The sequence below is a fragment of the Gorilla gorilla genome, chromosome 11, assembly GCF_029281585.2.
Source record: "Gorilla gorilla gorilla isolate KB3781 chromosome 11, NHGRI_mGorGor1-v2.1_pri, whole genome shotgun sequence".
Taxonomy (NCBI): Eukaryota; Metazoa; Chordata; class Mammalia; order Primates; family Hominidae; genus Gorilla; species Gorilla gorilla.
Genome location: NC_073235.2, coordinates 130,144,390 through 130,160,748, shown reverse-complemented (window position 1 = coordinate 130,160,748; position 16,359 = coordinate 130,144,390). Strand labels below are relative to the sequence as shown.

The following is a 16,359-nucleotide window of genomic DNA, read 5'->3' as shown; positions in this document are numbered from 1 at the left end:
GAACAGCAATCAGTGATATACATGAACAACTATTTTTCACTCAGTTCATGGAAGTTTTTATTTCTTCTAAGTAAATATCAGACAATGTTCAGTTCAGAAGATTCTGCAGATAAAATTCTCCAAACACTTCTAACCACAGAAACAACATTCATTTATAGATGCTTTATTTGGGGAGAAAAAGGAGAGTGTGTGTGTTTAGGAAGTGATGTCAAATTTTCTTGACTCAGACCTGTATCACCTATGTGTGCCCATACATGAAGGACAGTACAGCATGGTGGTATCAGCAAAGTTTCTCAATCAGACTGTCCAAGCCTGGATCTCCCCTGGGAGCTTGAGCAAGCAACTTAACTTTTCTGTGCCTCAGTTTCTTCACCTATAAAATAGAAATGATCATACCACCTACTTCATAAGGTTCCGATGAGGATTAAGTGATTTAATATACGAAAAGCACTTAAAACAATGTCTGGCAGATAGTAAGCATTCTACAAGTGTTAGCAATCATTGTATTTCCCTCTTTTCCCATCAACAACCTCCTCTACAACCTAGACAGAATAAGCAAGTGTATACATGTATACATTAGCTTCCCATATTATAATGTATATTATATTTTATATATATTTTTTCTTGTTTCATTTTGTTGTTTAATATCCTAAGTAGGGCCAGGCACAGTGGCTCATGCCTGTAATCCCAGCACTTTGGGAGGCTGAGGTGGGTGGATCACCCAAGACTGGGGGTTCGAGACCAGCCTGACCAACATGGAGAAACCCCATCTCTACTAAAAATACAAAATTAGCCAGGCATGGTGGCGCACACCTGTAATCCCAGCTACTTGGGAGGCTGAGGCAGGAGAATTGCTTGAAGCCAGGAGGCAGAGTTTGCAGTGAGCCGAGACTGCGCCATTGCACTCCAGCCTGGGCAACAGAGTGAAAGTCTGTCTCAAAAAAAAAAAAAAAAATCCTAAGTAATACATGAATATAATCTCATTTTTAAAAGAAAGCAAAACAAAACAAAACAATGCTGGTATAGTGAGTTGAAGCATCTCCTAAAACTTCACATTCAACCAGAACCTCAGGATGTGACCTTATTTAGAAATAGGACCTTTGAAGACGTGATTCATTGGAGAACTCAAGATGAAATCATTCTGATTTAGAGTGGGCCCTAAATCCAATGACTAGTGTCTCTATGAGAAGAAGAGAGGACACATACAGACATATGGGGAGGAAGGCCATGTGATGATGGAGGCAGAGGTGGGAGTCATGCTGCCACGAGCCGAGGAACACCTAGGACCACCAGAAACTGGAAGAGGCAAGGAAGGATTCTTCCCTAGAGCCTTTGGACCTGCTGATTCCTTGATTCCTCACCTGTAGCCTAAAGAATTGTGAGCATAAATCCCTGTTATTTTCAACCACCTAGCTTGTGACAGTTTGTTACAGAAGCCCTGGGAAGCTAACACAGCCAGTAAAGCCAAAAGTTCCCCAGCCCACAGCTCACACTCTCCCATTCACATCACCTCGTCCAGCAGTCGCAGCACATCGTTACTTTTCCAGACCTCTTTTCTATGCTTTTACATATCCAATACTATGGATTGGATAAGTAATATTTGGAATGCTATTACTATCCAAGTACATAGAATGCTTACTATCTGCCAGACACTGTTCTAAGTGCTGTTCATACATTAAATCACTTTATCCTCATAAGAACTTTACGAAGTAGGTGATAGGGTTATTTCTATTTTACAGGTGAAGAAACTGAGGCACAGAAAAATTAAGTTGCTTGCTCAAGCTCCCAGGGGAGATCCAGGATTGGACAGTCTGATTCAGAAACTGTGCTCATAATCACCGTACTATACTTTATCTAGTTGACAATAACCACATTTGATGAATGTGGCAAAACCGCAGAACAGCAACTCAACATTCTGCAGCCTTAGTTGCAGCCAGGCACCGTGGACCACAGCCAGGATGAGGGTGCTGCTGCCGCCACCCCCAGGAGACCTGGGGAGCGTGGCCTTGTCTCCCATAAGCATTGCTTCTGATTTACAGCCCTTAAAAGGCAGGAAACCCTCTAGAATAATGACTCATTTTTATTACACATGGGCTTTCAGGGAAATTGTAACAACCCCTATTTCTCCTTTTTTATACAGGTTACATTTTTGGCCTATTTTAAACATCTTCAAATCTGATAAATATGGGTCCATTCTCTATAACATCTAGAAGTTGCCATTTGAAGAGTATTTTGCTACATCTTCCAGCTGTGAGCATCATACATAGGGTATATGATTGCATGAAAAGATACCTTCTTTTTTTTTTTTTTTTTTTTTAGATGGAGTCTCACTCTATCGCCCAGGCTGGAGTGCAGTGGTGCGATCTCAGCTCACTGTGGTCTCTGCCTCCTGGGTTCAAGCTATCCTCCCACCTCAGCCTCCCTAGTAACTGGGATTACAGGCATGCACAACCCCGCCCAGCTAATTTTTGTATTTTTAGTAGAGACGGGGTTTCACCCTGTTGGCCAGGCTGGTCTCAAACTCCTGACCTCAAGTGATCCACCCACCTCGGCCTCCCAGAGTGCTGAGATTACAGGTGTGAGCCATGGCGCCCAGTGAAAACGGATCTTCACATGCAAAGTTTCAAATTGAAAGAATATTAGAAATCACTTAGATTGGGAGGCCGAGGCGGGCGGATCACGAGGTCAGGAGATTGAGACCATCCTGCCTAACACGGTGAAACCCCGTCTCTACTAAAAATACAAAAAATTAGACGGGTGCGATGGCGGGCGCCTGTAGTCCCAGCTAGTCGCGAGGCTGAGGCAGGAGAATGAGTGAACCCAGGAGGCGGAGCTTGCAGTGAGCCAAGATCGCGCCACTGCACTCCAGCCTGGGCGACAGAGCGACACTCCGTCTCAAAAAAAGAAAAAAAAAGAAAAGAAAAGAAAAAGAAATCACTTAGACCAATGACTCAACAGGTTTAGGGTTAGAGCCCCTTTTGAGAATCAGATAAAAGATACCACCTCCCCTTTCCTTAACTATGCACCAGACACGTAAAATATCATCTCAGGCTGATCCCGTGCCCAAGGTTAAAATCCCCCTCATTCTACTAAGGAAAATGAGGGATCTGATGGCAGAACCAAAACAGGAACCCAGATTCTCCACAATGCATCATCTCCCTGAGGTTCCCTCTGTCTGAATCTGAAGTCTCCAGTTTGTCTACAGGGGCAACAAAGGTCAGGGGGTGGGGAACAGAGGGAGGGGAACCCTGGATTTAAGGAGGATGGGCCAGAGGAAGGAGAGTGTCTAACATGTAGACTAAGTTTGTCCGACCCACCGCCTGTGGGCCGCACGTGGCACAGGACAGCTTTGAATGCGGCCCAACACAAATTCGTAAACTTTCTTTAAACACTATGAGGTTTTCTGTGATTTTTTTTTAATAGCTCATCAGCTATCGTTAGTATTAGTGTATTTTATGTGTGGCCCAAGACAATTCTTCTTCTTCCAGTGTGGCCCAGGGAAGCCAAAAGATTGGACATCCCCGATCTAGACCATAGACACAGATGGATTCCTGGACATGGTACTCCTCCATTCTCCACAAAGGCCAGGACAACAGAAACCAGCTTTACATTAAAGCAGTCCCACCTCGGATAAAAGAAGAAGAATTAATTTTAAGAAGTCTTTTTTAAGAATTCATTTTAATCTTTGCATTACTGAAAGGATTGTATATCATGTCCTCTTCATGCTTTTTTTTTTTTTCTGAGACAGTCTCACTCTGTTGCCCAGGCTGGCATGCAGTGATGCGATCTTGGCTCACTGCAACCTCCGCCTCCCGGGTTCAAGCGATTCTTCTGCCTCAGCCTCCCAAGTAGCTGGGAATACAGGCATGCGCCACCACACCTGGCTAATGTTTGTATTTTTAATAGAGACAGGGTTTCACCATGTTGGCCAGGCTGGTCTCGAACACCTGACTTCAGGTGATCTGTCCGTCTTGGCCTCCCAAAGTGTTGGGATTACAGGCCATAAGCCACCGTGCCTGGCCAAAGTTTCTTAAAAATAGAATTAGCATCTCATCTTTCTAAGATGGTCTGAATGTAGACAGATAAGAAGGCAAGAGAACTGACCCATCAAGAATGTTAACTATGTGGTCTCTGTACACCACTCCTGCCTCTTTCGCGTGGAGCCGGCATCACTCATGTTCATTACACCATTTCTAGCTAATACCACGTGTAGCCTTGGAATCCCTTGCAACTAACTCTCTGCTCCAGAAGATGCTACTAATGATCCCAGTTGGCTGTGAGATCTGTACCGTTTGCCACTCTGTGGCTAGATGACCTTCCCACATTGCTTCCAGTCTCTTGTGATAGTTCCCTGCAGTCTGATTTGAACTTTCTGATGGCTTTGCTTGATTCAGCAGAGGCCCAGAGACCTCTCTTTCTAGGGCAGTAATCTCTCCTAGGATTTCTTCTAATAGCTGTACTCCTGCATTCTCAGTCATGTGAAATAATTAAGAAAGCCCCAAGTATTCTTGCTTCTAACTTATTTTTTCATAGACTATGAAGGCAGGTCCTCAGAAGCATAAAATTCAATCTCATTATTGCCCTTCGATCTTGGGTCTCCATTTTGTGATGCCCTTTTACGTATCGGTGATTGTTCTCTCAGTGGACCATATCCCTAATATTAGACTTTGGAAAAGGGGGGAAAAAAAGGCCAGGCACGGTGGCTCACGCCAGTAATCTTAGCAGTTAGGGAGGCCAAGGGCGGGCAGATCACTTGAGGTCAGGAGTTCGAGACCAGCCTGGCCAACATAGTGAAACCCCATCTTACTAAAAAAAAAAAAAGAAAAAGAAAAAAATTAGCCAGGTGTGGTGGCTCACTCCTGTAATCCCAGCTACTCAGGAGGCTGAGGCGGGAGAATCGCTTGAACCTGGGAGGCAGAGGTTGCAGTGAGCAGAGATCGCGCCACTGCTCTCCAGCCTACGTGACGGAGCAAGACGCCATCTCAAAAAAAAAAAAGAAAAGTAAATAGACTGATACAAGTCTAAGCTGCATCATGACAGTTCAAAGGCAAAAACAGAGTGAGGTAAGGTTTGCTATTTTGCATCTTGTTACTCTAAATATCAAAGAACATGCACTCTGTCTTTGGCATCAGTGAGACACAGTGAGCATAGAGCACCTGCTGGCCCCCTTCCCTGATTCCAGTCCTGGTTTGCATCACCAAGCAAGCATTCTGGAACTTCCCACCCTTGTGTTTGCCTCAGTGCCCCTTGACTTGATGACTGTCTTCTGTGACGTAATCGTGCCGCCCCCACAGGGCACTACCAAGTTAGCTTAAGCAGATCTGATGCTCCTCCAACGTAGAAAAGCCAGGGGGCTAGGAATGTTGTACCTTCCTCCAGGAGGGTGCTGAAGTTTTTATGCGAGGGATGTAGTCCAAGAAGGTGACTGAACAGGAAGTTTTTTTGTTTGTTTGTTTCTAGTTCTAAGTCTGGTTTACAACAATGTAAACCAAAAAGGGTTTTTAGTATTTTCTAATGTGACTGTAGAATATAGTAATTTGGTCTTCCTGCTTCCACACTGAGCCCCCTCCACTGTCCATTCTCAACCCAGTACTAGCGGGGTCCTTTGTTTGTTTGTTTGTTTATGTAGAGACAGGGGTATTACTGTATTGCCTAGGCTGGTCTCAACCCCTGGGCTCGAGCAATCCCCCTACCTTGGCCTCCCCAAAGTGCTGGGATTACAGGCATCAGCCACCATGCCCTAAAAGGCCCTAAAGGGGAATCCTTTTAAACACTGAGTCAGATCATGTTGCTACTCAAATTCCTGCAGTGTCCACCCTGTCCCCCAGCACCCCTGACCTCCTGTCCCACAAAGCTCTTTCTTCTCTCCCATTCATTCCAGCCACTCAGACCTTCTTGCCACATTGGGAACATGCCAAGCTCCTGCCTGGGGCCTTTACTCTAGCTGCTGCCTCTGCTTTAAGCCAGGTATCAGCTTGGTTAACTCCTTCACTTCTCTCCATCCCTATTTCTCAGCCAGGCCTGTCCGTGATTACCCTATTTAATATGGCAGTCTGCCCCTTCCTCCCTGCTGCGTATACCAGTTCTCCACTCCCCTGGTGCCATTTTTTATTTTTTCCAGATCACTTGTGAACTTTCAATATACTATATAGTTCTTGTATTTGTTATGTTTATTATTTATTATCTAACTATCCCTTATGAGACTTTAAGCCCCAGGAGGGCAGGAATCTCTTCCTGCTTTTTCATTAATGTATTCCAAGTTCCTTGAATAGTGCTAGGCACATTATAGGTGCTCAGTTAGTATCTGATGAATAAATGGTTGAATGAATAAATAAATGAATAAAGCCATTGTTCTGGTTAACTGCTGATTAGTAGCAAGAACATCACCTCTAGGGGGCTTCTGAAGTAAGGAAATGGGAGGGAAACAGACTAGAAAGTGTGAACACATAATAGGTATCATTTAACTCTCTCCTTAATATATATTAATTGATGTAATTTACCTATTTTAATGGGAGCAAAATTGACAAAACCGCTAGCAGAGTTTACACAGTAGTTTATTTTAAGAGTAGTAATTTTTTAAATAAAAAAATTAACCAAAGACGATTATAGTAGTTCCTTGGGTCTTCCTGGCAAAAAAAAAAAAAAAACAGTTGCCTAGATTATTCTAATAGAACATTAGGTTTTGCTTCATTGAATGATGAGTATAGGAAGCAAAAATGCACGTACAAGGAAGTTACTTAAAAGTCAGAAACATTTTGCCAAAAGAAAGATGCTTTTGTGGTTGAGTGATAAAGTAATTTATGCTAACTACCTTTTAGGGACTCATTTTGCATGCAGAGGTGACCTCATGTGTTTAGGAGCCAAAAAGCCTTAGTGAGACATACTCTCTGGACTGTTAATGAAATGACAGGCCCAGGGGTCACAGTAAGACAGTGTAATGTATTATCATTGAATAACCATCATCCCATCCAATTAACTTTTGCAGAGGAAGTAACCTTGAATCTAAATGCTAACAATATTTGGCCATATAAAGACATCATGATTCCATCGAAGAGAAAGTCTGACACTTCTGGCCTGATGAAATTGTCTATAAAACTCTGAATTTGAGAGAGAGAGGAGGAAATTTCATGCAGAATAACATGCAAACTTGGCATCCATTGAGTCCTCATGATTCTTAAGGAAAGTGTTCATTTTTTTGCAGTTTGTGTTTTAAAGACTGAAGGATGTTTATTATTTTCTTCAAGGTGCTTTGCAGACTTGCTTTTCACAGTCTAGATGCCAGCTTGATTAATTAAACATGCACACAATGACATTCTGCTGTGCAAGCTTGAAAAATTGCTAGTCTAACCTTTTTAAGAAATGTACATAATTGCCAGGACCTGGTGAGAGGTGACACCAGATGAAAGCTTTTCTGGCAAAAGTCAAAGGTCAGCAGCATTTTGTGGACAGAGGAGGGGATTACCTTGCCCTCTTGGACCAGGTAGCCTCCTAAGAAAACACTGGCCTTATGTTTACATCTGGCCTGGACTTGCAAAATCTGGAACTCTCCTTCTTGCTGCCTTCATAATCAACAGGTATGAACTGGGCTCAGTGGTGAGGCCACCTCTCTGCAACTCAGTGACAACACTCTCCCTCTGGCCTTTTGTCTCCCCAGTTTTTCCATCACACAGGGCTCCTTTCTCACTGTGCCTCTGACCTATTCACACTACTTTCTCTCAGGAGGGGAAGACCCTAGGGTTTTCATTCATCATCTCTGCACCTATAATGCTTTTTGTTGCCTGTTTCCTCCATCCCTCTCACCCTCCAGCTCACTGTCCCATTCTGTTTATTTATTTTTTTGGACACAGAGTCTTGCTCTGTCCCCCAAGCTGGAATGCAGTGGAGTAATCATAGCTCACCGTAGCCTTGATCTCCTGGGCACAAGCCATCCTCGCACCTCAGCCTCCCTAGTAGCTAGGACTACAGGCCCACACCCTCACACCCAGCTATTTTTTTTTAAGAGATGGAGTCTTTCTATGTTGCCCAGGCTGGTCTTGAATTCCTGGGCTCAAGCAATTCTCCTGCCTCCACCTCCCAAAGTGCTGGGATTATAGGCATGAGCCACTGCATTGGTCCCCACTGCCCCTTCTAAGTGGTGGTTATGAACTGAGGCTCAGGAACCAGACTGCTTAGGTCTGGTCCTTGCTCTCCCCCAAATCATCTGTGAGACTATGGGTTAGTCTCTTCAACTCTGGTACCTCAGTCTTCTCATTTGCAAAATGGGGATGAAAATACCAACTGCGTTTTGGTATTAAATGAGTTAATACATGTAAAGTGCTTTGAACAGTGTGTGGCAAATATTGGCCATTGCTGCTATTATCTTCAAATGCAGAAATCTGTTTGTACATTGAGCCTCTGCTCAGATTCTAAATCTTCTATAAAGCCTTTCCAGACTTTTTTAACTAGATATAATGGTTCTTGCTTATTCATTTGAACCCTTATAATACTAGGTGGGCACTTTTCTTATTCTTTGAAAAGGTACCATTTACTGAGCAACTAGATGTGACAGGTACTATGCCAATGCTTCATGTGTATTACCTCCTTTGTTGTTGAAAAATAGTTATTACTACTTCCATTTTACAGATGAGGAAACCAATACTCACAGAAGAAAAGCCACTTTTTTAGATTCACAAAGCAAACATAATTAAACTTATTTTTAAACGTAACTTAAAAGGCCTTGTGCAGTGGCTCACACCTGTAATTCCAGCACTTTGGGAAGCCAAGGCGGGCAGATCACTTAAGGTCAGGAGTTCAAGACCAACCTGGCCAACATGGTGAAACCCCGTCTCTACTAAAAATACAAAAATTAGCCAGGCATGGGGGTATGTGCCTGTAATCCCAGCTGCTCGGGAGGCTGAGGCAGGAGAATCACTTGAACCCCAGGAGCAGAGGTTGCAGTGAGCCGAGATTGCACCACTGCACTCCAGCCTGGGCGACACAGTAAGTCTCTGCCTGAAAAAAAAAAGAAAAGAAGGAAGGAAGGAAACTTAAAGATTAAGGCCTGGTGTGGCTCATGCCTGTAATCCCAGCACTTTGGGAGGCTGAGGTGGGCGGACCACTTGAGGTCAAGAGTTTGAGACCAGCCTGGCCAACATGGTAAAACCCTGTCTCTACTAAAAATGGAAAAATTAGCCAGGCATAGTGGCAGGTGCCTGTAATCCTAACTACTCGGGAGACTGAGGCAGGAGAATTGCTTGAGCCAGGGAGGAAGAGGTTGCAGTAAGCCAAGATCGCGTGATCTTGGCTAGGTGACAGAGCCTAGGTGACAGAGCAAGACTCCATCTCAAAAAAAAAAAAAAAAAGGTTAAATACTCTGCAAAGGCAAGGTCAGCATCTCTTCAGTTTCTGTCCTCTGCATCTCATATGGAGAAGATGTTCATAAACACCAAATGCTGATTTCAATGAATGTGGCAGAGTCTGGTGATATAGGAAGAAGGGTTGGTATTTGTATAGTATTGTATACAGTGCATTTTCTCATGCATTATCTCATTAAAATCTCACCAAAATTCTGGGAAATATGTATTGTTATTGTCTCAATTTTTCAGATAAGAGACTGAAAGGCGAAGACTTGGCTTTCCCCAAACCAAACTGCCAGTAGTGGCGTAGCCCAAACTCAAATGCCATCTTTTTCCAGGTGCTGTCCAGTAGACCACCATTGCCTTCCCCCACCGATACCAGCTGAGACTCAAATTCTGGTATATAGTCCTGGTGACAAAATAAACTTCATATAAGATTCAAATCCTGCAAAAGGACAATAACCACAAATTAGCAGAAAATATGACATTGTTTTGCCAGAGTTTCAGATCTTCAAAAAAAGGAAGACAGAGAGACCCTAAGCCAGGCTAAGTTAAAGAAATCTAATTCCCATTCTGTGGGAGAAAATATTTAGTTCAAATAGTTCTTTTAATCAAAATGCTTATTTATATAAAATAACAAGCCAATAGGGGTTTCTTTAAAAAAAAAGGAAAAAGAAAAAAAAAAAACCTCTGAATGTTGGCCAGGCATGGTGGCTCATGCCTGTAATCCCAGCACTTTGGGTGGCCAAGGCAGGTGGGTCACCTGAGGTCAGGAGTTCAAGACCAGCCTGGCCAACATGGTGAAACCTCATTTCTACTAAAAATACAAAAAATTATCTGGGCATGGTGGTAGGCGCCTGTAATCCCAGCTACTCAGGAGGCTGAGGCAGGACAATCACTTGAACCCGGGAGGCAGAGGTTGCAGTGAGGCAAGATCACACCATTACACTCAAGCCTGGGTGACAGAGTGAGACTCCAAAAAAAAAAAAAAAAAGAAAAGAAAAAAAAAAGAACTCCAAGTGTTGTCCATCCTCATTTGTAAGAATTTACTTCTGGAGCATTATCCTTTCCAGAAAGGTCAGGTGTAATGTCATTTTAACATCTCTCTGGCAGTGATCCCTACAAAGGGGTTGGATTTACATAATGTAATCATTTTTATATTTCTGAATGTGCAAGTGGAGGTTGGTGTGTTATACAGCAGAGAAGGGAGATAAAAAGAATGCTGTGTATTTAGTAACATGCCCCATTTCAATAAGCAGCCAGTGTTTCTTAGGGAGTTTGTTCACTGCAGATATGTAGAAAGATATGGAAGCAGAAACGCTGACACATGTTTGCAAAGAGAATGATTGCAACATTAGTCCAGGGAGTTGATCTATAACAGGCCTTTGCCTTTCTTCACCTAGGACAGCTGATGGGGTTGGAAAGGAGCTGAACGACATTATCTCACCCTCCAGATGGACTCACTCTGGGTAGAACAAATATCAGACACCAACATGATATCTAATGGGTCATTCATTTAAATTGTTATCTGCTAAACAGTGTACAAAGTCCCGAGCCATGTGGTGTGGGGAATGGAACAAGGAACCAGGTGCAAGTCCTTTCCACAAAAGACTTTTATGTAATAAAATGGAATAAAAAAGGAAACACAAAATATCTTAAAACAAGACAGAAAGTAATAAAAAAGGAAACACAAAAGATCTTAAAACAAGACAGAAAGTGAAGTGTCACAAGAGGGGTGAGATAATTCACTAAGGCAGTTCACAGGAAGGCATGAGTCCCTCAGTCTTGAAGGATAAGGGAAGGGAGACTTGGAGGAAGTAGCAGTTAAGATGGGCAGGATTTGGAGTGCACATGGCCCTGGGAGGAAAGAACATCTCAGGCAGAGGAAGCAACCTGGGCTAGGGCTGGTAGTGGAAAATGCAGTAGCCAGAAAATAGAGTTCAGTTTATAGTATAGCATGCTTGAAGGTCAGATTATTACTGGTTTTTAACTTTTAACACTAATTTCTGTTAATGGGGTTTAGAAAGCACTCATAAGGGCGTCTTTCAGTTAAGTGAAATCCTTACAAATTAGCCACTCATTGGTCTGACCCCCTCTTAACTCTCCTAGTAGAAGATGTTTTCTGATCTGTAAAGTCACATGGGCAGTGCAGCCAGGGAGCCAAAGTCACCCACTAGGAGCCATCCATGGAATAATGTTTAGCTTTTACAACTGAAAACCTGTCCTTGGTTGGTACAATCTGAATTTTTTTCCAAGCTATGGAGAAGCTAGTAAAATCTACACTCTCTTCTTTATAGCACTTGCTAAGTCAACTGTTTGATTTCAAATATTTAATTAAACATTAACAGTATGCAATACTTGTACTGCCTGTCCACACCTTATGCTTTATTTCACAATCCAGATGCATTGAATCAACTTTTCTTCTATGTGTGAACGCTGTCAGAAAAAAAAGGAAGGAAAGAAGAAAGGAAACGGGGGGCGGGGGGAGGGATAAAAAAATAGTATACTTTTTGTACCCAATTCAATTTCTGCATTTCATAATTCAGTTGAATCTAGGAAGCATAGTGCGGTATTTTTCCCAAACAGGAAATAAGTAACGTGTTTTACTGCCAAGTTGACCGTATAGATTCAGCTGTGATTTTTAAGCCACCTGGTAGCATATTTCAAGATTTCTCCTTTTGTCACTATATCTTAACTCCATCCATGCATGGATGTATACTGGACTTGAACACAATAAAAAGAATGATTTTTACTTCTCCTTGAATCATGGAGTTTTCTGCTTTATGAAAAATGTATATCACAATGTTATGTCTGGTCCATGCTACTAAAAAAGAATCTTTCTTCAGGACGATTTGACCCTGTTCCCATTGTTTTCTCAGCATGTTTTCAGCATCAGTGCATTGATTATGCTGTCATTGTCCAGAATACTGAGACAGAAAAGAAGATCTATTAGATCATCAAAGTTCACTCCTGGAGCAGGTCCAGGTCTCCAGAGAGAGCCTGTGACATGCTGTCTTAGGCAAATGACGGAGGAAAATTTAGAGCCACGTAAAATTTTAGGCAGGCTCTGTCCCAGTTTTTAATTTTTGAAAGTTTCTGAAATAAATCTCAGAGAGACACAGTTCATAAAACAGTTTCACTGCTGAATTTAGGTTAGTAGTTCTCAACTGGGGGCAATTTTGACCCCCCGGGGATATTTGGCAATATCTGGAGACTTTTTTGATTGTCACATATCAAGGAAAGGGGTTGCTACTGGCTGGGTAGAGGCCAGGAAGGCTGCTAAACCTCCTACAGTTCCCAGTACAACCCCACGACAAAGAATTATCCAGCCTGAAATGTCAGTGGTGCCAACGTTAAAAAACCCCAATTTACGTCTTTTCCTAAGCTTTTTTTTTTTTCCTGCTGCTTATCTATTCACTGCCCCAAACAAAGCAGATTACTTGACTGATTAAATGACTCTGAGGAGCACACACTATTTTGAAATAAACCGTTTCAAACAAAATTTTTACTAATTCTATTTCTTTCTTTCTTTTTTTTTTTTTTTTTTTTTTTTTTGAGATGGAGTCTCGCTCTATTGCTCAAACTAGAGTGCAGTGGCACGATCTCGGGTCACTGCAACCTCTGCCTCCCAGGTTGAAGCAATTCTTCTGCCTCAGCCTCCTAAGTAGCTGGGGCTACAGGCGTGCACCACCACACCCGGCTAATTTTTGTATTTTTAGTAGAGATGGGTTTTCACCATGTTGGCCAGGCTGGTCTCAAACTCCTGACCTCAGGTGATCCACCCACCTCGGCCCCCCAAAGTGCTGGGATTACAGGCGCGAGCCACCGTGCCCAGCCTATTAGTTATATTTTTTAGTCCCAAGGTAAGCAAGCATTAACAATCACACAGAGAAACGAAATTATATTTTCTAGTTATTCTAAAATTAGGATTGTGTTGAGTTTAGTAAGACTCCAGATTAACCAAATAACTTTCGAGAAACCCAAGGAAAAAAGCCATTAAATGTAGAAGGGAAAAAAACTGCTTGCCTCAATCATTAGGGCCCTGTTGTTAATCAGAAGCTTGTATTCTTGTTTCTACATATTCAAGTTTGTATAGGCAGAGCAGAGTCAAGCAAAGTCAAAGAGTTAAAAGTGAAAAACTTTTCATAGCAAACAAATATCTCAAGAATATTCAAGAGGTACCCCCCCCCCCAAATTATACTCTCCATTCATTTTTTAAAAGGGAGAATTCAATCTCTTAGGAAAAAAGAATATACGGTGAATGGAGTGATACAATAAGAGAAGGTTAAAGAAAAAGGCAAGGGGAGGGAGAAAAGAAAGGGAAGGGAAGAGGGGAAAGGAAGGGAAGAGGAAAGGAAAGGCTAGGACACATTTTTTTTTTTTTCTGCAGGTTTGGAAGGACTTTGGCTAACAGAAGCTTCCTGAGTGGTTGTTCCATCCCCAACTTTTTGTGGAATCTGGCACTGGCCTTGGTGTCATCTATAATATAGATTTCAACGCTAAATGTCAGGAGAAAAATGGGTAAGGCAGTGTGCTTTATGAACTGTTACCAAAATACTAGCATCGAAAAAGCAAGCAGCAATTACAAACAATAGGCTTAAGGTTATCACGTCATCATGTTTTTGCTTGCTTCAAGTTTGTAGTTTTGTGAATCTAACCTAAATTAATATTTTCAAAGACCACAAGGTTGTTACCAATTAATTCCAGGTTAGAGCAGACATTTTGAAAGTATGGGAAGCAAGCTGGATCCGCTGAGAATCCTTGTTAAATACGGTTTTTTAATAATGTGTTGATATCATTATAGGAATAATGCTTGTATACTTGAAACATTAAATACATTTACTCTTCAGCCTATTGGAGAGTTATCCCTTCCTTGAAATCTGGCCTTGATTATGACATTCTTTTGTTTCTGCTCCCTCCCCACCCCCGACAGAATCAAGATTGGACTTTACTGCACTGTTGAGCTAATCTGAATTAAAATCTGTCACTTGTGTTCAGTCACGACTCCGTTACATTTCCTAATGAGCCGTGCCTGATCTTTGGGCATTTCTCGGGGTATTTATGAGAAGGGTGCAGCTAAGGCTTAGTGGAGACTCCGTGGTGATATTTAGTATGTGAAGCCTGTACAAAGCATACAGTTGAGAATGTTCATCGTTTATTGTTGTTAATCTTAGTCACTCACATTCCTTCCCTACTGAATGAGGCTTCCAAGGACACCTCAAACACAAATTCATCACAGGGAAGACAGTTGCACTGAACATTAGCAGAACTAAGAATCGATGCATCAGGTCCTAACTGGAGATATATTTAATACACTTTTTCCTTAGTTTTATTTTACTTGTAAAGATTACAATAGTCGGCCGGCCGCAGTGGTGCACACCTGTAATCCCAGCAATTTGGGAGGCTGAGGCGGGCAGATCGCCTGAGGTCAGCAGTTCGAGACCAGCCTGACTAACATGGTGAAACCCCATCTCTACTAAATATAAGAAATTAGCTGGGCGTGGTGGTACATGCCTGTAATCCCAGCTACTTGGGAGGCTGAGGCAAGAGAATTGTTTGAACCCAGGAGGTGGAGGTTGCAGTGAGCCGAGATCCCAAGATCGCAGCATTGTGCTCCAGCCTGGGCAACAAGAGCGAAACCCCATCTAAAAAAAAAAAAAAAAAAAAAAAAATGACAGTAGTTATATGAGCTCATGATGTATGAAAAAAAAAAATGCCTACCACACAGAATGGTGGTAAATGTAAGACTTCCTTTCCCTACCTGTTCAACCCAAAGTCCCATTGCTCAGAAGTAAGCACTATTAATAGTTCCTCATGTGTTCTCCTAGGATTTTTCAGAAAGGAGAATAGAGGAAAATTATTTTTTTCTGTGCTCCAATTTCCTTTTTTTCCTTCTCTCTCCCCAGAGCTCACAGTACTATCTATCATCACTAAATCTTTACCAGGCCAGACCCATAAATATCTCAAAAATGATTCCAAATAAGTTAGAGGGATGATTAGAGAAAGAGATTGTGATTACCAGTAGTGGCAGATTTTAAATAACGTTTTTTCCAGACTTCAGTGGTTTCTTTTTATGTTTATGTGCTTTTAATTCAAGTTCTTGAGTTCATTTTGAATTTTGAAGCTTTTTTTTTTTTTATTTAAACAAATAGCCTTCATTTACTGAAATTAACTGGGGGCTTAAACTAACATTGATCCTGTAAATCCATGGAAGCTGTAGGACTAGCGTATTCATTAGTGGACCACAGACCTGAATGTGGTGGTCCTGTATCTTTGAATACCTTGTTGCTTCAAGATACTGTACCCTCACTATTCCCTCTAAATCCCAAAATGGAATGTAACAGTCCCCTGGCCTGTCTTCCTGGCTCGTTTCCTGTTCTTCCTAGACATACCCTTAATCTTTGTTTTTTAAACACATACTGGGAACACACTCCTGTGTCTGGGTGTGCCCCCCAGGTTCTCTGTGGGTTTATTCTGGCCTTCAATCTTCTTTTAAGGAGACCTACCACATCACCCAAGCCACTGAGGGGCCTGGCGACAGGTCCCTGTCATCCTGTCACCTACTGGGCATTGTCTGTCTTTCCATCCACCTGGACTTAGAGATCCACCTGGGTCATCTCTCCCAAGCCTGTACATCTCTCCTTGTAATGTAGGCCCAGAATTTTTTTTAATAAGTAACATTCCCCACCTGGCTCTGGCCTGAGGCCTTTTAGCATATATTATCATGGACAGAAAACATGTGGAAGAAAGTTTCTCTTTTCTATCTGTTTTTGTTTGTTTGTTTTTGTTTGTTTTTGAGACAGGGTCTTGTTCTGTTGCCCAGGCTAGAGTGCAGTGGCACTGTCTTGGCTCACTGCAACCTCCACTTCCGGGGCTTAAGTGATCCTCCCATCTCAGCCTCCAGAGTAGTTGGGACTACAGGCGTGGGCCATCACGCTGGCTAAGTTTCTCTGTTCAGGACAGCCAGGAATATTAAACCCCAGTACCACCTGATGCAAAGAAGCAAAGCTGAATAAATTTGCAG

General features: G+C 42.3%; 1 long non-coding RNA gene across 2 annotated transcripts in view; it reads left to right on the top strand.

Moving 5' to 3' along the window:
- Positions 1–16,359, top strand: part of LOC109025988 (uncharacterized) — a 71,321-nt gene that overhangs the window by 10,495 nt on the left and 44,467 nt on the right. For both annotated transcript variants that reach the window (XR_010129712.1, XR_002004963.3), the window contains exon 4: positions 13,726–13,856. This is a non-coding gene — a long non-coding RNA (uncharacterized lncRNA). The remainder of the gene's footprint in view (positions 1–13,725; positions 13,857–16,359) is intronic.